This window comes from Protopterus annectens, chromosome 7.part0 (assembly GCF_019279795.1).
Source record: "Protopterus annectens isolate FY-2018-M chromosome 7.part0, PAN1.0, whole genome shotgun sequence".
Classification (NCBI taxonomy): Eukaryota; Metazoa; Chordata; order Ceratodontiformes; family Protopteridae; genus Protopterus; species Protopterus annectens.
The window spans coordinates 1390086586-1390110017 of NC_056739.1; the positions used below are offsets into that span (position 1 = coordinate 1390086586).

At 38.8% G+C, this 23432-nt stretch overlaps 1 protein-coding gene across 1 annotated transcript in view; it reads right to left on the minus strand.

The window, feature by feature from the left end:
* FOXP1 (forkhead box P1) overlaps positions 1–23432 on the minus strand; it is a 5351121-nt gene that overhangs the window by 3292012 nt on the left and 2035677 nt on the right. Inside the window, exon 3 of the mRNA XM_044077980.1 lies at positions 13955–14047. The gene's annotated coding sequence lies outside the window, so the exon portion shown is untranslated. The remainder of the gene's footprint in view (positions 1–13954; positions 14048–23432) is intronic.

The following is a 23432-nucleotide window of genomic DNA, read 5'->3' on the forward strand; positions in this document are numbered from 1 at the left end:
TATATATATATATATATATATATATATATATATATATATATATATGGTTTCACTTCTGAAGCTCAAAAGACTGAAATATCAAATTTCAGTATCTCGAGACCAGAACAACGAAACTCCACAACCACAAAAAACCAAAATACTGACATGCAAAACACCGAAAACAAAGCAATACAAAAAAAACACCAAACCCTCCCAGACATGAAAACATATAAAATAAACAAACCCCCCCCCACTATTCTACATTTAAGCAGGGGGGTAAGCCCCCCTGCACCCCCCCGCTACTTAGATATACCAACTCTGAGGTCACAATAACACAAGAACAGCAACACACCTACCTCTACGAGCCCTACAATCCCATTAAACACACACCACACACATAAAACAATCACCACTCTCAACACCTATATACACACACACCCACCTACCCTAAACTATACCTACAACGTCCAAAAACATTACAAAAAACACATCCCAACCCTAAATCCTTAAATACTACACACGTAAATATATCTCTAAACATAATAGCACATTCACCAGCATCTTCAACACCTAGACAACACTACTTCTTAGAGAAGAATACAATACAAACCCACCGGGAAATACTAACCGCATTATTTGACATTCTCAGATTCAACAAAATGCAGTTTTGAACAGCTGCACTTTCATTCTTCTAGTCTCGAGATACTGAAATTTGATATTTTAGTATTTTGAGCTTCAGAAGTGAACATGCGTGTGTATATACACACACACACACACACACACACATATATATATATATATATATATATATACACACACACACATATATGTGTATATATATATATATATATATATATATATATATATATATATATATATATTAGATAAAGGCAAATTAAGGAGGGTGGAGAAAACTCCATTCCAAGAAAAAGGAAGAAAAGCAAGATATAAACTCCAAATATTACACTTCTCTTACTAAAGAGCTTGAACACAAAGGACCATATTTGTAGCAATCAAGTGGCAAATGATATATGAGATATCTATCTCCTTACAGGGGGATTATGGGTAAGGGGAGGAACCTATGAACTGGATCTGAAGTTTGTTAGTGGCCGAAGTCTGATCCAAAGACCTATCTGTTGAGGAATGGACATAAGAGGAAACATCAAATCCAAAAGTTTAGCAATAGCTGAATTTATTAAAGTAACAGCTGCTTGATCAACTGTTGGACAGTGTATAAAAAAATACTGAATAACATTAAATAATCTAATGGCTTTTTTTAGGAGCAGCAGGCTGACTATCAAAGAAATTACATACAGTGACAAAACATCCTCCCAAGGCACAAAGAACTAGAAAAATGGGAGATTCTGGGCATTCTGGTTGTAGCAAAGCAATATACTTTATGTGAGACGACAAAACATCACTATTTTCCCCAGAGAAAGAACTGACTTGTTCTAGAAACAGTCTCAGAGAAAGGTAATCCTTCAAAGGGACTAGCAGAGAATACACTCTCCTCAGAATCAGAATCTAAATTCTGAACAGAAACTACTTCATTTGCCCCCACATCATCTTACTGAGGTTCAACAATCTCTTCAGAAAATGAGGAATCTTTTTCTTTTTCCAGAAACAGATGCTACAGGGGGGGGGGTGTTTAATGATTTTCTGTTTTTTTGTATCTAGAAGACGACAGGACGTAAGAACTGCTAGGATGTTCCATGGTAAAACTTAAAAAGGTGTGAGATTTCAAGTAAGCTTAGCAGCAACAGTTGTCAAACAAAGTATTAAAAATGTGATCCACCCCCCAAAAAATACAGTGAAAAGCAGTCAACCCACTTCCCCAGTTCCAAAAGTAAATTAAACAGTTTACCCCAGGAAGATGCAATTTAAAATAACTTTTAACAACTTAATTTTTAAAAGTGAACAAGTGATGCTCCTGAATGCAGCAGTATAAAAGTGCACAAGATAGTCTGTAAAACTTATTTCCCAGCTAAAATGAACTTTTATTATATAAAATTAAAAGCTCTTTTCAAAAAATAAAGTGCAAGTTTTTTTCCTTGAAGCATACTTATCTGCTCATCCAAGGAACAGCTTTAGCCAGTCAATGATCATCTGAATACCACAGAAAGAGAGCTCTCTTCAGCAGCAGAAAAGCTCTAAAGGGTGTGGTACCCAAACCTGACTTTGTCAGTTCAGCTCAAGCTGACTAATGGTTTGGGTGCTTGGATGTTGCCCTGAAGCTTTGGAAGGTGGTTGTCCATTATGTCCTTGGCAGGGCATAACCCATATATCTTAGGCTACTGCAGCAATGATGAAATGAAAAACATCTAGGAAGGCATAGGCATTTTTATGACTGGTTTGCTACAGTTGCCTGCAATGGTATCCTGCATGCACTCCTGCATTCTTTTATTAAGTCCTGTAATGCAGAGTATGCTTATAGGAAACCATCAATGCAGTCAGAAAATGACAGGATCAAAGGACAACAAGCAAATAAACCATTTCAAATAAATTAGTGATAAATCAAAACAGGATAAAGTACAAAGGCAAAGACTGACAAAATAGATTCTATCCATTATGGCTATAATAATTGTCTCTTCTCACCAGCTTAAACCCAAATCCATAACTCTAACTTTTAAAGTGGTCATTTACAGATGCTGCAACCTAGAGACATGAGAAATCACACACTCTATGCAGCCCTCCTAAAAAGCCTGCACCTTTTCAGGAATCTTAATGAGTAGGATGATCAATACTTTTGCATAATGTCTACAGGGAATCCACAGAGGAACATTTATTAAGGCAACTACAATTAACATATGCTCTTAAAAACTATTTTTTTACATCAATATCTCCTTAGACTATTAACATCTGTCAATAGAAAAGCTTGGCAAATTCAACTCAAATGTCCAGGGGAATGCTCTGTGGGATCAATGCCAGCATTCACTGGAGAAGTGGGCTCGATATCTTCCACTCCAGTTCCTGTCCAACAAGGAAATGTACCGCCTGTTAAAGAAATCAAAGATCAAGATACCCTTGCTGCACTCTAGGACACACCTTTAACACTGCAAGGTTCGGCATTCATTCAAACAGGATCTCTCAATGTAGAAGAGTAGTCTTAAATATCCACGTTTAGCCACTTGATTGTGTCAACATTAGCTCTAGGTGATGGTCACTATTGATGTGACACCCGGGTCTATATTACATTGACGAACGCTTAAATGTTCGAATCTCTAAAGGTCGACCTTTAGAGATCGAACATTTAAGTGTTCGAAAATGTAATAAAACAAAGAAAAAAAAAGGTAAACTGAAAGGGTTTTAGCAGGGGGGCAAGTGCCCTGCACCCCCCACACCCCCCCTACTTAAATATACCAACTCTGAGATCGCACTTCAGTGCAAGGTAGAGCGGAAACGGGAAATTTCCCATTACCTACACTGTAGCGCGATCTTGGAGTTAGTATATTTAAGTAGTGGGGGGTGGGGGTTGCAGGGGGGCTTGCCCACCTGCTTACACCCTTTAGTTTTTTTTTGTTTTACTTTTATTTATTTTTTTTTAATTTTTAAAGATATTTGAACACTTAACTGTTCGATCTCTAAAGGTCGACCTTTATAGATTCGAACATTTAAGCGTTTGTTTATCTAATATAGACCCTGACACCCAACTCTATGTACAAAATGGGAAAAAGGGAGTTGATTCCAACTGTGGATGCTTCACACAAATGTAGTAACTTACTTCAATATCTTCCTACAACTGGACCTACAGGGTACAGAAACAAAAAGTAAAGCAGTACACAATCAAAGAAATAAAGGTAACAATACCACTGTGCACTGCTCTTAACCAAGTACAGTCTAGTACTAAAGATTTATTCCATGTGATATTTAATAAGTTTGAACCAGTTGTTTGTCACAAGGTTGAGTCTACAATCCTGAAATGCATAATCACAGTAACATAATATAGAAGGCCAAAATGCTGAAGACTATGTCTAAAAATCTTGAATAGTGACTATCCCTACCAGTGTAAGCCCATGAAAAAGTGCTAACATGGGTCCTGCTTCAGAGGCAAGTCCAAAGTTTCGAAATTTTGGTCTTCAGTGTTTGATCTTCTATATTATGTTACCATGATTATGCATTTCAGGATTATGGGCTTCAACCTTGTGAATAATAATTGTCGGAACAAATGATTACTTGGTGACAGCATAAAATGATGCCCAAGATAGGCCAGAAAAACAGCAAAATTACAGACTGGGGAGAACGAGAATATCTTTCGCTGCAGATGCACAACGTTTTTTTTAGGTATTGTACTTGCTAGTATCCTCCAATCTCCATAGTAGTTGAGTCAAGCAAGTTTTTTGACAGCCTCTAACACCCTTAAAACCTGCAATAAACAAACTACTGGGCTCCTACTAAAATAACAGAATTCCAAAATGCAAAAAAAAAAAAAATATATATATATATATATATATATATATATATTTAAACACAGGAGAATATTGAACAGCGAACCTTGCTTGTTCTCCTTTAAACATGTTTTTGCACTGGGCAAGCTTCCCTGCACCCTGCACCCCCTCCCCCCAAACTTATACAGACCAATTTGGAGAAAAGGGAATATTCAGAGAAATGGTAGTTTCCCGGGCTTAGTATATGTTAGTCTGGATTTTTAGTCTTTCATTTCCCACATCCTAGGACTTGGCATTGTGAGTGTCAGCAAGTCAGACAGTAACTGAACTAATGCAGTAGCTGTGGTCAGATGTGCAACTGGTCATTTTCCCATGATGCTACAGCCCTCTGCATTCAGAGTGGAACCGTTTCCAAAGACACCAGCATTTGACGAGTATGGACAATGTTCTTCAGGGCTTCCATTAAATAGTAGGAATGAGCTTTGGCCTTCTGTACAGAACTTCTGTTTGGCAGTTTAGTACAAATTATAACTAAAAAAAAGTTATGTACTCACCACAACAGTAGATACTTGTCTGTTTCCATCTGGTTCAACCTGTGGGTTATCGGATACAACTCAAATTGGATGCTGGCTGATTCCCAAGACTTCAGCTCAGCAAACTCCCTCTCCTCTACCCATAACCCCCCACATTACTTGAACTGCCTCAGATGTAGTTTACCCCATCTTCACCTACTAAACACTAAGATCTAGACCTCAAGGGAAAAGGCCAAGGACCTAAGGCAAAAAGGTGTACTCACCAATAGATTATTCTTGGAATAACAGAACAGTCAAAAGGTGAGGGCTGTTGGGGAGAAGCTTAAACCAAATGGAGAAAGACATCAACCTATAGGACACAGTTCCCTGCCACAAAGCAACCTCGGGAGGTCTTATGGAAGGATACTGCACAAAATGGTAGAAACAAACGAAGCCCTGAACCTGGACTGGATATCCAATTTGTGGTGTGACACAAAAATGCAATGACCACCAAAGTTGCAGCTGTACAAATTTTATACAAAGTAGCTCTGGAGAAAAAGGCTGTAGAAGTGGCCATGGCTCTAGTAAAATGACCTTTGGGTTTCAAACTCAATGACTTTCACTTCAAACTATACCCAAAGGAACTATACAATCAGAAAGCCATTTGGACAAAGTAACTTGGAAACAGGAGCACCCAACTGAGACTTAGACAATGAAACAAACAGTTAATCAAGTTTTCTAAAGGTCTTTGTTCTATCCAACCTTGACTGCCTAGCAACATCAAGGCAATGCAGAAGATATTCACACCTGTTAGAAAATTCAGGGAAAAAGACTGACAAGTGAATGGACTGATTCAGATTATTTTCTGATACCACCTTAGGCAAACAGGAAGGATCCAGCCTGAGGGGTACAGTGTCTCAATGAAAAAGCAGAAAACGATTTGCATAGCTGTCAGAAACCGCTGAATTGAAATCACCCACTGCCAGACCCTAATGGCCTCCTGACAGAAGAGGGTAAGAATGGGTTCCCCCATTTGTTTAGATACCAGACTACAGATATACTGTCCGTCTAGACAGAAATCACACCCTAGGGGAGAACGTCCTAAAAACCCCGCAATGTGAGGAGGACCACCTTGATCTAAAAGACACTAATATGAAGGTTGGCTTTGGCTATATACCAGGTCTCCTGGACTGTCCTCCCTTTGAAATGCACCCCTCCAGAAAGGTATCAGTCATGAACATAGCATGGGGAAGGGGAAAAACAAATGGTCCCCTGGTGGACACCAAGGGAGACTCCAACCACCAACTGATTTGATCTCAACAAACTTGCGTCAGGGAAACTGGAAAATCCAGTGGCACTGTCAAACAGGTCCAATGAACTGCTGCAATCTACTGTAGTGCACTCACCTGATACCTGGCTAGGGAAACTAAACAAATGGCTGCTGTCATATAGCCCAAAAGTCTGAGAACAAGATACATTGGAGGCTTTCTGCACACAAAGATCTTGCCGAATCCTGAAGGTTTGATATTCTGGGCTGTGGAAGCTTGGTAATTTGGGAGACTGCATTCAAATATCACCCTATAAATTCTAAGGCCTGAACTGGATAGAGACTGGACTTCTGGTAATTAACTGTGATCCCTAATGAATTCCAATGCTGGAGTAAGGTGTCCCCTGGCCCGTTAGGAGCCAGTTGTCCAGGTAAGAAAAGATCCGGAACCCCTGCAACCTGCTACTACTGCCATACACTTGGTGAACACCTAGAAGGCAGGGATAAGACCGAATGGAAGTGCTCTGAACTGATAAAGATCGGACCCCTGCTAGAAGTCTAGGAATCTCTTGGACCACCTCACAATCTTTATATAATTGTAGAGTCCTTGAGACTGATCAAGCATATTTAGGCATCCTTCCTCAAAAGAGATAAGATGGACTACACCATGACCACCCAGAACTTTGTCTGCTTTACAAACTGATTCAACTTGCTCAAATCCAAAATTAGCCTGAAGTCTTTGTTCTTCTGTGGAACCAAAAAGGATCTTGAGTAGACCTTGGATCCTCTTTGATCTGGGGGGACCTCTTGGATGACTTGACTTGTTAGCAACTTCTGAATTTCAATTGCTGCTGCTCTTCTCTGAAGGCATAGAATGTCTGGAAGTTATCTGGAAGTTAGACTATGAGGTTATAAAAATGGAATTGAGCAGCCTCTGGATATGATTCTTCCCATGCTTCCAAGGTGATGGCTTCCCAAGCTTTCAGGTAAAGAACCAACTGACAGTTGACCCTTGACTGCCTCCAGCACAGGATAGATGGGCAACCCTTTAGAGTCACTGAAGGGGCCTCCTGGAGAAACCTCGACTGAAGCCCTGGTTCTGTGGAACACCCCTGCCACAAGGGTGGCATCCATTCTGGTTACCTTGCCTGCTGCAGGGACAACCCTCAGGTGCCTCTTGAAAGGACTGCTGAGATTTCCTGAAGAAGAGAAGTTTTCCCCCTTCTAATTCCAAGAAAAGGACCATTGAGGGGTAGCAAAATGAACTCCAGTGACAGACAACATCTTTCCATCTTGCTCGTTCCTGGTCAAAGTGTCTTTAACCTTCGGTCCTAAAAGAGACAAGCTATCAAAATGGGGTAGTAACAAAGGCTGCATTAAAGCAGTCCACAAAATCACACAATCTCATCCATGCATGGTGCACACAGTGATGCCAGTGCCAGCACTCGGGACAAACCATCAACTGCGTTGAAAAGCAGAAGCATGGACACACTGGAAAAAGAATGAAGAGCAGACAGTTTTAATCTCCAAAATCCTCAGAGCTTATGAAAACTGCCATGTCTTTACTGCTCTTGACATTTCTTATACAATCCTCCACTGAAACCTGATCAAGTGAGCCAAACAATTCAACACCCTTAGAGCAACGGTGGCTGAAGCATAAGTATGCTCCCTAAGAGGTCCAATACCCGAGACTCTCTATTTGGGAAATGGACTAAGGAGCTCTCCTCTGAAATGCCCTTTCTGGTGGTGGCCGCCACCATGATAGCATCTACAGCAGGACACTTACTCCAGTGAAGCTGATCCTTATGGGGGGCGAAAATCTTGTCAGGGTTTTCGGGGATCAGTTCCATCATATCAGGCTCCTTCCACACCCTCCAGCACACCAAATCAGTAACAGCATCTGGAGGGAGAACCACCCAGGACATGTAATGGCCCACCCTGAAGACCTCTAAAAACACAGACTCCCCCAGAGAAGGGGCTTCAGCAGTCCAGCCCACACAATGGAAAAAAGTTCCAAAGGAATTGTATTCACAGGGGGGGGGGGAGACAGGGAGCCTTCTCCTTCCTTAAGATCGGTGCCCTCAGTGAGGGACTCCACAGGTGAGTTCAGGTCCTTCCTCTTACATCACTTTTTCCTACAGACTTCCTGCCTTGGAGAACCAGGTGGGAAAATGGAAGAGGCGGTGTCCCTACTGACAGGGCATTTGTAGACCAACCGGAGCAGACTGTCCCGAAGTCAACTGAGGAGCAGTCACAGGCACAGACGTGGTAGTGGGGGGGCACTGGTTGCACTAGTACATTCCCTCTCCTGACAGAACATCCTCTCCATGACATTGAAAGCAGAGAAGCCCTAGTGTTAGAACACTTCAAGGATGCACTGGAATAAAGAGCCATTCCACCTTGTCTTGTCGCCAAGATCAGGCTCAGCCAGATGTTCCGAGTAAGAGGGATGACCCCAACATGGGTAGCATCGAACCTGACTGCATACCTCTGCCTCAACCTGTCCGCCCCAGGGTTAACCCAGATCTGGCACCATGGGGGTTGAAGAAACCAAGGTTGGGATTGGAGTTGATATCAGTCAGGCAATCAACTCTGGTCCTAAAGAATGGAATCAACCAATTCTCAATACTTCAGATCCAAAGGGCCAGAGGGAGGAAACCATGAGAAGGGACCCGAGGTACTGGGATGAGGCCTATCTCCATCTGTGTTTGTAAGAAGGACCACATATGCTGCTCCAGATCTGACATCTTAAGACTTCTTAACAGGCCAGGATGATTGAACTGTTGAGGTCACAGATAAGGCTGGGCAAGCTCAGATCCAAGGATGTGAAGGTGAACACTCTGGACAGAATTCATGTGGCACTGAGGGAGAAAAATGAGAGAATGCCCATCCTGAAGGAACCACCCTAGCCAAGAACATAATATGAACACTGACAGTCCGGGAAGTTGCCTTACCAGAGACTGAACTCAAAAGGGAATGACTCCGAGGCATAGGAGCCGAAGGAGACTGGCTCCCAGGCAAAGGAGTCAAGGGACATCAGATCCGAGACACTGACCCTGAAGGCAACTGAATCTGAGGTGTCAAAGCCAAGGCTGATAGGGGAATACGATCCACCTGGTTAGAAGTGGGTGCGGTAGATGGAGCCAGTTGCTTATGGTCTCCTTTAGAGGGTTTCGAGTCCTTTGCATGTTTGTGACCCACCTTATCACCTTTACTGGAGGAAGCCAAGAAAGAATCACCTGTGGCAAGAAGACCCTTGAAGATGAGCTTTGCCCTTCTCTCACTGACTGCATGAGAGCCAAAGCCCTCATAAATTGCACAACAGGACTCAAGGTGAGCAGTCCCAAGGCAGTACACACACCGGTCATGGGCATCCTGGGAGGGAAGCTTATGATCGCAAAACATGCGCTTTTTTCATAACCTTTCCCCATCATAAGCATTAACACACACAACCAACTATATGGAACAAGTTCTGCAAGGTGAGAAAAACAATTACCTAACCTACCTAACTGACTACCACCTAGCAAGTGTACAATATGAACTACAAGCCTAATTAATGGATATACTAAGCTAGTAACAACCAGAAAAACAGACAGAGGAGCAAAAAACTCTGTCTAAAAACAGAAGTGGGAAGGAGCGAATGACTGAGCTGCTACCCATTACAGCAGCAAACTAGATTTGGAGCATTTCCAGTAAAGGGGAGGGGGTTATAGGTAGAGGAGGCGCAGCTTGCTGAGCTGAAGTGTTGGGAATCGGATGGCATTGGATCTGATAACCTATAGGTTGATCCCAGATGGAAAAGACAATATTATATCAAATGATATCCACTGCTGTTTACATATTATATCAGTTCTGTATGTATTTCAACTAAATTTACTATCATACAGAAACACATGCAGACTAAGAAAAAGGTAAGGAGATAAGGGCCTGCCCAGTCCACTTACCTTAAAGAATAAGTTTCAATATACTGCAGAAACTCAGTAAAATATATATATATATATATATATATATATATATATATATATGTGTGTGTGTGTGTGTGTGTGTGTGTGTATATATATATATATATATATATATATATATATATATGTGTATATATATTATGTATAGATGTGTATATATATATATATATATATATATATATATATATACACAGATGTGTATATATACATATATAATATATGTCAATGTTCTCGTATCTCCCTCCCCCAAATGTTAGTAAATGGCATCTTACAGCATTAGAAACAAAGATGTCTCTGAGGAATGACTGCTTCTCATACATGGACTGCACACCATCCTATACATCTTAATGGATAAGTTGTATTTCCTTGTCAACCAATATCATTCTTTTTGGATGTTCCTCAAGAAATGTTTTGACTTATTCCACTTATTCACGACTTTCACCATTGTTTGATTCTACTGCATTCTTCAGGAAGACCACCGAGTATAACTGCAATCCTCTGTATAAAAAATATTTAGTCACATCACCTTTGAAGCTACAAACCCTCAGTTTTCAGATTGTGGCTCTAACTTCTGCTCCTCTAAAACATACTTCCCTCTTGAACTTTAATTCTTGGTTTTCTAGTGTCCCTTCTGTCTTTTCCTTTCATTGAGGGTATTCCTATTAAGTTCCTTTCTTCTCTCTGAATGGATGATAGCCCCCTTGCAGGTTCTTGCCCCTGCACTTTGTCACTCTCTACCCTTCTAACCTCCACATTTCCATAGCAGCACCATCTGTTCCTGGAGCCTTCCCCTACTGACTGGCTATATATCACTGTTTTTATTTCATCTCTTATCATCTTAGCTATTAATTATAAAGACTCATTTTCCTCTAACCTTGGCAAAAACTACATCCATAGGTTCATAGGAGGTTACTAGGCTAATGGCCCTAAACCTCTTACAAGCCTAGCTATATTTATCCCGAGTTGACCCAGTTGTCGGTGGTTAGGTGAGTGAAGTTTGCAGAGGTAAGGGTCTATGGTAGTCAATACTGACTTCCTCTGTCCAGGAGGGACATGGGCACCACCCCAGGAGTGAGTTTGCAGTCACCCATCCATTGATCTAGGATGCATTTGAACATGGTCAGGGAGGGGGCTCTGTTTCATGTGAATTGGTAGCATGTTCTAGGAAAATGCAGTCTCTGGGAGATGTATCTGTCTCTCCAGCATGACCTGTTAATGTCAGAGGTTAGGTTAAGATCACTGGAGTGAGTGACCCTCCTGCAGTTTCCATTAATATTTTCATTTGTGCCTCTTTCTGGCTCGTCATTCCTCTGCTTTATATATATAAAATGTTTTTGATGCATATTAACATTGTAAACGTTAATGTTCTTGGAGTGTTTCTCCTTAAGTTTCCACTGAAAATGAGAATTTCTGAGTCAGATGTTCTCAGTTAACAGCTTTAAATGAAGTATAGATGAGCCACAAACACATGATCTCATATTTCAAATTTTAAGCTGCTATAATGTAATAGTTATGCCAATTGGACCCCAGCCTCTTGACTTTTAAGTCACTGGTATATTTTATTAAAAAATATAAGCAAAGTCCTAGCACTCTCTCTGTCCAACCAGTTCTTCGTGTCCCTGCCCAAGTAGCTAATACATACACACACACTTTGAGATATGATTTATATACAACCACACAGACACTCCTGGGGAAGGCTGGCAAAGGTTCACTAGCTGTGCCCCTTCTGTCCAGGCTATAAGGAAGTAATCACTGCCACCAGGACCCTTACTTATTGGCTGCTAAAAAGGCCTTTACCAAAGGGTGTCCAATTATTACTGTGCAATATTATTATCCAAATGGTAAGCATGACTGAGCAGCAAGGCTTATTTGGAGTGGCTTGGTAAAGTATCACTATATACAGGCAGTGTACTCTAGAGCTTAAATTATCTCTACACAAAACAGCCACAGCTGAAAAGTTTAAAAATATTTAATAATAAAAAATAAAAACACAAGACAATAATTCTTACTACACAGTGCTAGTCAAGAGTTCAGAGATCACAGGAAAATGCTTAAAATAATACAGTAGAATAGTTCTGACATAAATATAGAAACCAGCTAGTCTAAACTTACTAATTTCTATCTATTCCTTAAGAGACACACTAAAGTCTAAGATCCTACTTACATACAGACAGAGCAAAGCAAGTGCTGGTGTGTGGTCAGTTCTGAAGACAAATGCAAAATGCTCTCTATCTGTCTCTGACAAAGTCCTTTAAACTGATAATACTTCCTGCTGACTCATTTTAGATTACATCATTCTTAACAATTCTCTTGTTTCCCTGTCTAACAGACACTCTACATTAACATTTCTTAGTAAGCTTGCAATTGGTCAGGAAACTACAGCAATTAAAGACATTATATATGTAAAATCTAGCGATTAACTCTAGTCTCAAAATAATAGAAACAATCTGCTGGTTCGGACACCACGGCTCTGAGCCTCTGAGATCAAAACAGTCATAAAATGCTTGACGTAGCTTCCTTACAGAATAGTGCACTGTTGTTACATTTATGCAGTTCAACATCCAATACAGTCTTTCCACATTTAAGAGATCAAGCCTGTGGCTTATATTAATATTTACAAATGACAGAATTATCTACAAAATTCTATCTAGCTTAGCTGGCAGCCTTCACATATCTTCACACACGGTATATCAGTTAAATAGTTCTTGTATTGTCTGGATTGTTAGTGAATAATGTGAACATAAATGACTCAGTATAGGATATTGTTTTCTTTAAAAAATGTTAACTTTACAGACCACAGGTGATGAACTGTAAATAAGTGTAGTCTTGCCCTTTCTTACATATTTATACGAGTATGTTTGATTACTTGTAATATTTACATCATATCTAGTTTCATCTTATTTTTATCTGATTTTAGTTTACCTGTTAACTTTACTTATGGGTTTATTTTTTAATTTTGTATTTCCACTTTTTAGCTTCCAGTGATTTTCTTTTTTATCTTTGACAGTTAACTTTATGTATCAAAATTTCCTGTATTTCTTTTAACCTGAATCTTAACTGGCTTCCCCTACATGCGGTTGGCATCTAATTTTGTAGTCTCTTTCTCTGTGATCCCATTTCCCAACTGTATTTGCCATTATAAATACCTAAACTGTGAGATTATAGTTTAATTTTTGCATATTTTGGTTTCAGCCTTTTTGTGGTGTTTCTCCTTTTCCATAGTTGTGCAACTGTAGCATTAGTAAACGTATGTAAGAAGGGTATGTGGATAAAGCCCTCATCTGAGGGTAGAGTTGCCTTCCTACACAAGTATTACAATTCGTTTTGAGGAAATATTGCCCTATCACTTCTGAGTGGCAGTGTTTAGTGAATTTTCATCGTCTTAGAAACAACTGCAGAGCTACAGAGTAGCCTGTATTGAAAAACACTGTAAATATCTTCTAAGGTTTGCTACTGGTCAATTATAAAATGGTTGCATTTTTTATAGTGATGTAAGCAAAATGGAAAACTGTATCTCTGAGGTTTACTGGCCATTAATCACTCTATGATTATAACACAAGTACCAGCACTAGACATTTACGTTTACTTTTGCCCAGTGCTAGGAGGATGTCTGGCTTCAAGTTCGCTCTGTCATGATTTGTAAATAGTATATCTAAGGAATTGTGTCTTTCTGTTGTTTTATGAAGTAAGGGCATACACTTGATTCTTAATGTAACTGCCAGTAAAATCCCTCATAGTATCATTACTTGGAATCCAAATCTACTGTTACAAGTCATCCCCTATCAAATTTATTTTAGGGAAACGTAACAGTACCAGGTTCAGTAAGTTTTTAAAATCATTCTTACTCACCTTTTACGACCTGTAGAAAGCAGATGGCACTTAAATAAGGTCACCAAGAGTGATCATCATCTCTGTTAGCATCTGTGTGCAAGTTGTAAGACACTGCAATTAAAAGATGTTTGTTTATATAGATGGCTATTTCTCCATAAAAAAACATAACATTAATAGCTATATTGAGACATATTCACCTAAAAAGTCCAATCTTCTCACACCATATATGTTCCTGGTAAATCCCATTTCTACTGCCTCAGTATTAACTACAGCTGATCCAATAAATCTCAAAGACAATCAACATGAAACATTCAGAAACATACAATTGTTAGTTCTTTTTCTATGATAAACTAAGCATACCTATAATAACTGTCACAATGCTAAACAATTAAGTTAAATCTCCTACAAACAGACGTCCTGCCATACTGATAATTAATTTGAAATCTATACTTAAAATGAGATCTCTGCAGCATCATCAATCATGTATCTTTAAGGATTAACCAATTCTAAGTGCAAGTAAACTGCTTATCATATTTTTAATTGCATGAAAAGGTGCTTCTAGAAGTGTGAACACCTGTAATTTAACACTTTATTTTAAAAAAATACAGTTTTTATGGTCTCCTTGAGATGGTTTATTTTGTTTGCTTAGTTGGTGTACTGTTCTGGGCTTAGAGTTAACCTACTGGATCTACTGGTTTTACTTTTACATGATTGCATCATTACTAACACAGGTCTCAGTTTCTTTCTGATTACCAGAGTTGGAACAGACACACAACATGCCTTCGATCACCAGTGCGGCTCTTTATTTGTACTTTCATAAAACTAATACAGTCCACTCCTTCCTGTTTCTCTGGTACAGCAGTCAGTGTGCTCGATTTTCTAGCTCTTATTTTCAGCAACATTTCTTCTTGGAAGCCTAACATTCCATATCCCTCTAGTGTCCCACTTACTTTAACCTCTGAGTGAATATGATCCCTTTTTCACTCTTTTAAGTTACTGGAACCAAAGTCCTATACTAAAACTACTACTTATTTTTTTTTTTATGAACAACAACTATAAGACTTCTTCCCAGTCGGAACTTCTTTTTCTTTTCAGATCAATTTTCCTTACTTGTTTCATATTTCTTCTTTACTGGTGTGCAGATAGTTTAATTACTGGCCAGTAACCAAATTTTATCACAATTGGTAAACAAATTACTGGCTTAATGGTTTCTCAGTTTTCACATTGGAAGAACTCTAATTAATCTAATGGAATGTTGAAACACCACTCTGGGAAATAAATAAATGTAAGGAATAACACTATAATCCCAAAATTAATATATATATATATATATATATATATATATATATATATATATATATATATATCTATCTCAAAATTTAAGATTTATAGGCTCTCAGATATTTTGCTGCTCTTGAGCAACATGGTATGTTTCTATGGAAACTGAGATTCATGTGTTTAGTTGCAATAAACTGCCAAATACATTTCTTCACATTTTTTGGAATGGTATATAATTTATTATAGAACACACTGGCCAGTATTTAAAATAGGAATTCCCCTTACTGATCTGTCCAGGACACACACACACACACACACACATCATCTATATAAAAGAAAATATGGTCAAAGTTTCAGCTTTTAACACCAAAGCTTTCTATCACAAGCATTGGTAACAAAACAATAGAATACCACATTGCTGCCAGATTTCAAAATTATGAAAAAATATATTTTTTATATGAAAAAGTATGAAAATGGTCTAAGGTACACTTAATATAACAGGCATGTCATTAATGTGTTAATTGCGCTACAAGACAAGCATCCTTGATGGGTCTCTGGTTGGATATTTACTCTCCTCAAATCACAATCTTATCATTCTTTTCATCAAAATTCCATGTTTGGAGATACTGGTGCACCTGAACAGATACACATCATGACACAATGAGACAGTTACTTAAATGTGCATCTCCATAGCCTGCCACATCATCTCTATACCACTAAGCACTTTCCAGCAAGTTAAGAAATGATGCACATTTGAGACTACATGATTAAACATATATGCACTAGAATTACTTACAGGAAACTGTAACAACAACATGGTGACGCCCAAATTACAATGAACTTCATCAGCAGTAACTAGCAGAGAAACATTTATTGATAGCAGAATGTTGGAAGGTTACCCTGATTCATTAAGGAGGATCCCTTTATAGATCAGTTGATGCAGTCAGAATGTAGCTACTATATCTATCATCATCCTTCTTGATGTTTTTTTTCGTCAAGATGAATCTTAAGCAGTTGCCAAGAGGATGCAAGGTAAAAGAGAATCTCCCAGATAAACAGTTCAAAAGACTGAGTCCTGAAACAGTAACATCCCAATGATGGCCCACCTCCCATATCTTTTTGAAAAAATAATGATCACTGAGGGTGTGCACCAAGGATTAAGTGGCCATGGCACAAATGTCTGTAATAAAGGCACTCCTAAAGCAAGCACTAGAAGCAGCCATATCTGTGTTGCAGTGGATTTTCTCCGCAGCAACTGCCAAAAGGTGGTAAGTCAAGTGATGACAAAAATAATGCAGCTGATAACTTACTTGACTTGGAAAGTGTATGTTTGATAGTCTCAAGCACAATATCACTGGAACAAAGGAAATGAACAACTGGTATGACCCTCTAAACAACCACATCCCATTCTGTTAACACCTGATCTGCTGGCGCATAATCAGAGTGTGAAAGGCCCTTTCTTTCTTGTCTATCCCATACACAAAAAGGTAGGATTTGACAGACTTGTTCAGGGACTCCTCTGAAGTCATTTTCAGAAGGAAATGTGGGATCATTCTAAGAGATGCCCTACCCCTTTATGAGACCAAATATGGCTTCCTAGACATAGCCTGTAAATCTAAGATGCATCTTGTGGTAGTGATGGAAGGGAGCCAGATGACCAGCACCCACTCATGTGACACATACCTGGCTAGGAACAGGAGAGCTTCCTGTAATCACAGAGGTCTTAGAACCTGAAACCACACCCTTCACAGCCACCAAAGGGTGAGTTTTTTCTTTCTTCCTCAAACTTTGGGATGAAACAAGAGGTCAGTGAAAAGGGCAGGAACATGTTGCAAGAATCTCTTATGCCATGAAAAGAAGAATACATTAACCCCTACTTCCCCTTTTCCCTGCTAAATGGAACAATAGAGGGGTATAACTACATTTGCCCAAGTAGCAAGCAGATCCATTTCCACAGTGTCTTGCTCTAAAAGATCTTAAACAGAGATAGTCTCTGAATCTTGAGAAGAGCAAAGATTTGGAGATCCAGCTTAAAGCATCTGCCAGCTCATTCACCTACCTCTCTTGGGATGTGTACTGCCAAAAGGAGTGAGACTTCTGTCTGTGATTCAATGCCAGGAAAGTACTGCCGCTGTGCAAAGAGGGTAAGATCTTGTAGCTTTGTGTTTTACACACCACAAAATGGTCTGTCTGACTGGATCAGTAGAGGTCCCAGGAGAAGCCTCTCAAAGATTTTCCTAGGTAGGAGAAAAGTCTGGAGCTCAAACATCATTCTCCAAGGAGACCCACACTCCCTGAACTGTATGGAAGTCAAGGTGGGTCCACCAAACTGCAAATAAAGCATCCATAAATACTACTGACAACTTCAGCTACATGGAAGGAAGATTCCCTTACAGAATGGTGTGGAGCATGTACTTTTTGGGGCCTGGAGGGCTTAACATCAAAAGAAGGTCCATAAGCACAAATTTGCTCTGAAACCATAGATATCACACAGTTCAGTAGAACACTCACATCTTCAGGTGAGCAAATAATGGCATTGAGTTTGTGGTAAGGCACATAATAATTCCAGTCTGAGTCCTACAATGCATCCTCATCCAAGCAGCCAATGTCATATCCTCTTGAACTCTCTATACAGAATATATGGCAGGCACTAGACTGTAATCAACTTTGCAATGATGAAGCACTTTTTATAAACCAGAATCAGAAAGGACTTCATCCAATTTAATGTTACCCCTAGAGAATGTAATGATAGGAATGCCAAAGGGGATCACCTCAATCAAGTCTATGGACTGGTCAACTAGCAGCCAACTGTCCAGATAAGAGATTCCAAGATAACATTTTCCTGCAAGGCTTTTGTCTCTACAGCAAACATCTTGGTAAAGACTCTGCACACTGAGGAGAGCCCAAACAGAAACACTTTGTATGAATAGTGATGTTCTCCTGTATGGATTCCAAATAACGATGTGCCAAAAAAATCACCTGATCATTCATATCTAGCAACTCCATCTAGATGCCCTGACATATCAAGGGCAAAATACCCCAGGAAAAGTATCCATTGAGAAAAAAATTAACCAGAACATGCTGCTTGAAGAATCGGAGGTTCAGTATGGAGGTAGTAGTTGTCTGCTCCCTTTCCAAGCAGGAAGAAATGAAAGTAGAACACTCACCCCTCTTCTTCTTTTGACTGATTACATTTTTTTTAAAACACCTTTACTGAATTATCTTTTGTGACATAGGCAAATTTACATTTATACAAAAGTAATCAAATTGTATTAAATTAACAAACATTATACTTCACATATATTGCTATATATCACATAACTAAGCAACACATCATAAATTCAATTCCTGCCCTCTTTTTTTTTAAACAAGAAACATCTTTATTAAACCATCACTTACGACATAAGCAATCATACATTTATATAAATGAAAATGAACCACACTGACACAATCCTAGTTGCAATCATTTAACATCACAAACCATACTGACACACTCCCAGTTGCAAACATTATATATCACTTAATCTACCCAATCAATTTCAGTCAAACATTACACAGCTCATTTAAGTCCTGCCTTCTTTTAAACCTCGTTCCTCCCCTGAATGCATTGTTCCCACAATTACTATTTTTTCCTATGTAGTTTGCTCCTACCCTTTTCTAAATATCTCAATTCCAGTTGTTTTATCTCTGTTACTATATTCACTACTTCTAATATAGTTGGTTTAGAGTTTTACTTCATTCTCTAGTAATTGCTTTTTTGGCAGCCACCATAATTAGACACAGCAAGGCTCAACCATGTTTAGGCAACTCCGATTCTGTATCATAGCTCAAAAAAAATCAACTCCCTCACCACACCAATCCACCCACCCAACATCTCTGACAGTGCACCCCATAGGGAATCCTTAAAGTCCATCAACCCACCGCACTCCCAGAAAATGTTACCAAATACCTCTTTCTTCCCCGTCACTCCTCCAACATTTGCTATCTACCTGATGAAAAATTCTCTTCAGTTTACTTGGAGTATAAAAATATCTATGCAATCATTTCCAAGGAAAATTCCTAAATCTTCCACACTTTGTTGCATATTTGGGAGACATACATATATTCCCCCATTATTTCTTTATGAATTCCTCATCCTGTCTCTCTTCCCAATCCTTTCTAGCCTCCTCTGATTGATTCCTATAGTTATTATGCAATATTTTATATGCTCTACTAATTACTCCTTTTTTAATGGCAGCTTCCATTCTAGATTCTACTAAAAACTCTACTAGTGTTTTTATTTCATTTAGGACCCACCACCCATTTCTTTCTCTTTGCCTATACTCTGATATCAATCCCTGATATGGAAGGCAATCTCTAACCTGCAGTCCAAATAAATTCTTGGCCTCTTCCCACTCTACTACCTTTCCCTCTCTAGTTATTTGCTGCCAAGACCTTAGATCCTTTGCCAGTTTTCTCCAATAAATTCCAGCCCCCTCTTGCCTATTGTCTGCATCCCTAATCGCAGACATCCCTATCAGCAGAATCTCCTTTCTCCATTCCTGTGCTGGCTTAGTTCGTAGAATACATTCTGCTACTTTATGGATATAATATTCTGTATGATTACTGTTATTCCCCTTAAAGGTCTGCATCCAAATCCCAGTCTCTCCTTGTTTCTTGAGCTCCCCCCCCCCCTGTTTCAACATTGTCCCATTCTACTTTGAATTATAGTTTTCTGCTTGTTGATTTGAAATGGTCTAAAAAGGTTCCACAACACTGCAATGTCTCTTTCAGGTTTTGTTAGGTATAAAATAATATCATCTGCAAACAGAGTCAGATTTTCTTGACTACCATACCAATTATATCCTTGAATTTCTGAGTCCCTTATTTTCTTTGCAGAAACACAAAACAAAATATAATACAAAAAACAAAGCTGGAAACAAAGCCTACAATATCCACTGAGACACAGGGTATAATATCCAGTGATATTTATTCTGGTACCTCGGCTTTTCGCCGTCTATGGAGTAATTCAAACATCAAATGTTAAACCCTGTTTATACACCAAGTGCTACAATGAGATGATTCATTACTCAATTAACCAATTAATCAACAAAATAGGCATTCCCCATACCTGAGTTACCAAAAAACCCCAATTATACAAACCTAAAAATGCACTTTTAATAAAACCATGTATACAAAAACATTTTATCATACATAATTATACATTTTTATTTACAAACATGAAATAAATTCACATTTACAAAGTTAAATTACTATCAATATACTTTCCTATAGGAAAAAGAGTTCTGAAATTAATAATCATTCTGCATTCCAATCTATTGAGTTCATCCTTAAAACTACCCTCATTACTGGGGGTGGGGGTTGTTTCCAGTTTTGTTTGTTTTTCCCTTATTTTCTTTGCCAGTGGTTTTAAATACAATGCAATTAACAAAGGGGAAAGAGGACACCCTTGCCTGGTTCCTCTGCTCAAGCAGAAATTATCAGAAAGGACCCCACCCACGTTAATTTGCACCTCTGATCCCTCATACATCCTCCTAATCAATCTTACAACCTTCTCAGAAAATGCAAATCCTTCCATTGCCCTGCTCAAAAAATCCCAGCTTACTTTGCCAAATGCTTTCTCTGCATCAAGACCCACCAACAACAATGGTATATTCTTAAATTCTGCTTTCCTCTGTATAATCAGTGTTCTATTAATGGTGTCAAATGTTTGCCTCCCCATCCACAAAATCACACTGATCCATATCTATCAATTCTGGCTTACTTTTGTCATTCTTTCAGCCATTATAGACATGAACACCTTATAATCATGGTTTAGTACTGAAATGGGCCTGTATGAAGGTGGATCTGATGGATTTTACCCACTTAGGTATTACAGCTACCACTGCTTTCTTCCAGGATGTTGATACTTCTCCTCCTCTTAAAATACTGTTAAACAAAACCTTCCAGATCTTTATCAGTCTTTTCCCTCCTAGCTTCCAAACTTAAACAGGAATACAATCTATTCTTGGGGACTTTCCTGACTGGTTATATATTACAATTTTTATCTCATCTCCTTCTGTCCTGACCGTTAGTAACCGAGTCTCATCTACCTCTAACCTTGGCATATTTAATTCTTCCATAAACATTTCCATTTGCATCTTTTCTTGATTTCCATATTTCTCTGCTTTATACAGACTTCCATAGAATTTACAAAATATTTCTAATACCTCTATAGGATCTCTTGTTACCTTCCTTGTTACAGGCTCCCTAAGCTTGGTGACAGCCCTTTCTGCTTTTTGTTGCCTGAGTCGTCGTGCTAAAAGTTTTTGTGCTCTACTGTTGTTATCAAAAATCAGTTGCTTAACGGCAATATTTCTAAACTTGTGCGTATTATCGAGGTAATCCCTTACTTTCTGCTTAGCATTCTACAGCTAATCATCTTCTTGTTCTGTGAGATTCCCCCTATTTTGAAATACTCATCCATCAGTCCCTCTAAATAATTCTTGTTACTTCTTAACCATAGCTCCCTTTCTTTTATTTCCACCCTATTTTTAAACTCCACCTTCATTTTATCCCACTCCCTAGCTATATTTTTAAAAGAAATTTCTATCCTCTCTAAAAGTTCCTGAATAATCTGCGCTACCCACTCCTTAAATTCCTCTCTTTTCAACAGACAGGTGGAAAAGCAACAGTGTCTCATTTTTGTTCCATTAACTTGTGGTTTTATTTTAGTTATTACTGGCACATGATCAGAAATAGTTTTTGGGAACGTATCAAGACCTTCAATTAAATGCACATGTTCCTGGGAAATGTAAAATCTGTCCAGCCTAGCCCAGTTTTTATATCTTGGGGAATAATATGTAAATTTACTCCAAACTCCTAGTACTAAATTCACATCTTCCATGCCAAATATTTTCATAAATTTCTCCAAAAATCTAGCCTCCTTTGTTATACTTTCCCTTCTGGGCCCTCCAAACACATTTTCACTGTTGTATATCACATTCCAGTCCCCACCTAGAAGTTCATCACCAAGTATAGACTCAACCTAATATTTGGTGGTGATATTCACCCCAACACTGGCCCACTCACTTCAGATACACATACCCCCTCTACTTGTAATCTAAGCTACAAACCTACAATTAATAGGCCAACTAACTCTCTCCTAGTCTGTCATCTCAATATTAGAAGCATTAATAACAAGGTACATGAATTGCATGCACTTCTGGATGTCCACTCCCCTGAAATTCTCTGTTTATCTGAAACCTGGTTAAAACCTAACACTAAAGACAATGAAGTGTTACCACCTGGGTACAACATACACAGGCTGGATCGTGCTTCGAGGAAGGGGGGTGAGGTAGCTGTACTCTATAAATCTGAGTTGAATGTCACCATAGATGTAATACAACCTCCTCAGATTAATAACTCTGAGATTCTTGCCACCAAATTGCAACTTAATAAAAATAAATGCATTAATATCATCTGTATGTACATTCCCCAGGTAGCAATATATCTACAGTTGAAGATATCCTGCACTGGTTATCATGTCACTACCCCAAGAAACCCTACTACTTGGAGACTTTAACATAGACTGGGGCACCTGTTCCTTAGAATCCCCAACCACCCATATTAACCTGCATGCATTTACACAAATCATATCCACCCCTACCAGGATAGGTAAACCCAACCAAAAGAAAGTATACTTGACTGGGTACTCATAAACAGTCACCCCAACTGTACACCTCTGGTACCCTCCTTAATGGCCTAAGCGATCACCTTCTCACATATGTAATTAAGCACAAAACCATTAATTCCCAACAACCCTTACTCAGAAAGGTTAGAAACAATAAAAACTTTGACCCTGCCAAATTCCAACAAGAACTAAACTCATGTAATTGGTCTATTCTAAAACACCTCCCCTTAGAGGAAGCAGTAGCATACTTTAACAACAAATTCCTTGAGATCCTTGATTTGCATGCACCTGTTCGTTCAAAGAGAACCAAGGCAAAAACTGCACCATGGCTTTCTATAGAGTCTAAACTCAAAATTACCCTTAGAAACAAAGCATGGGCTTTATGGCATTCTTCTAAAGAACCTCAAGATCACATTAAATACAGGCAATCCAGGAACGAAACCAAAAATCAATTTTACAAGACAAAAAACAATACTACTGTAATTTACAGACAGTAAATCAAAATAACCCTCAGAAGTTTTGGGCAGGTTTAAATAATCTACTACA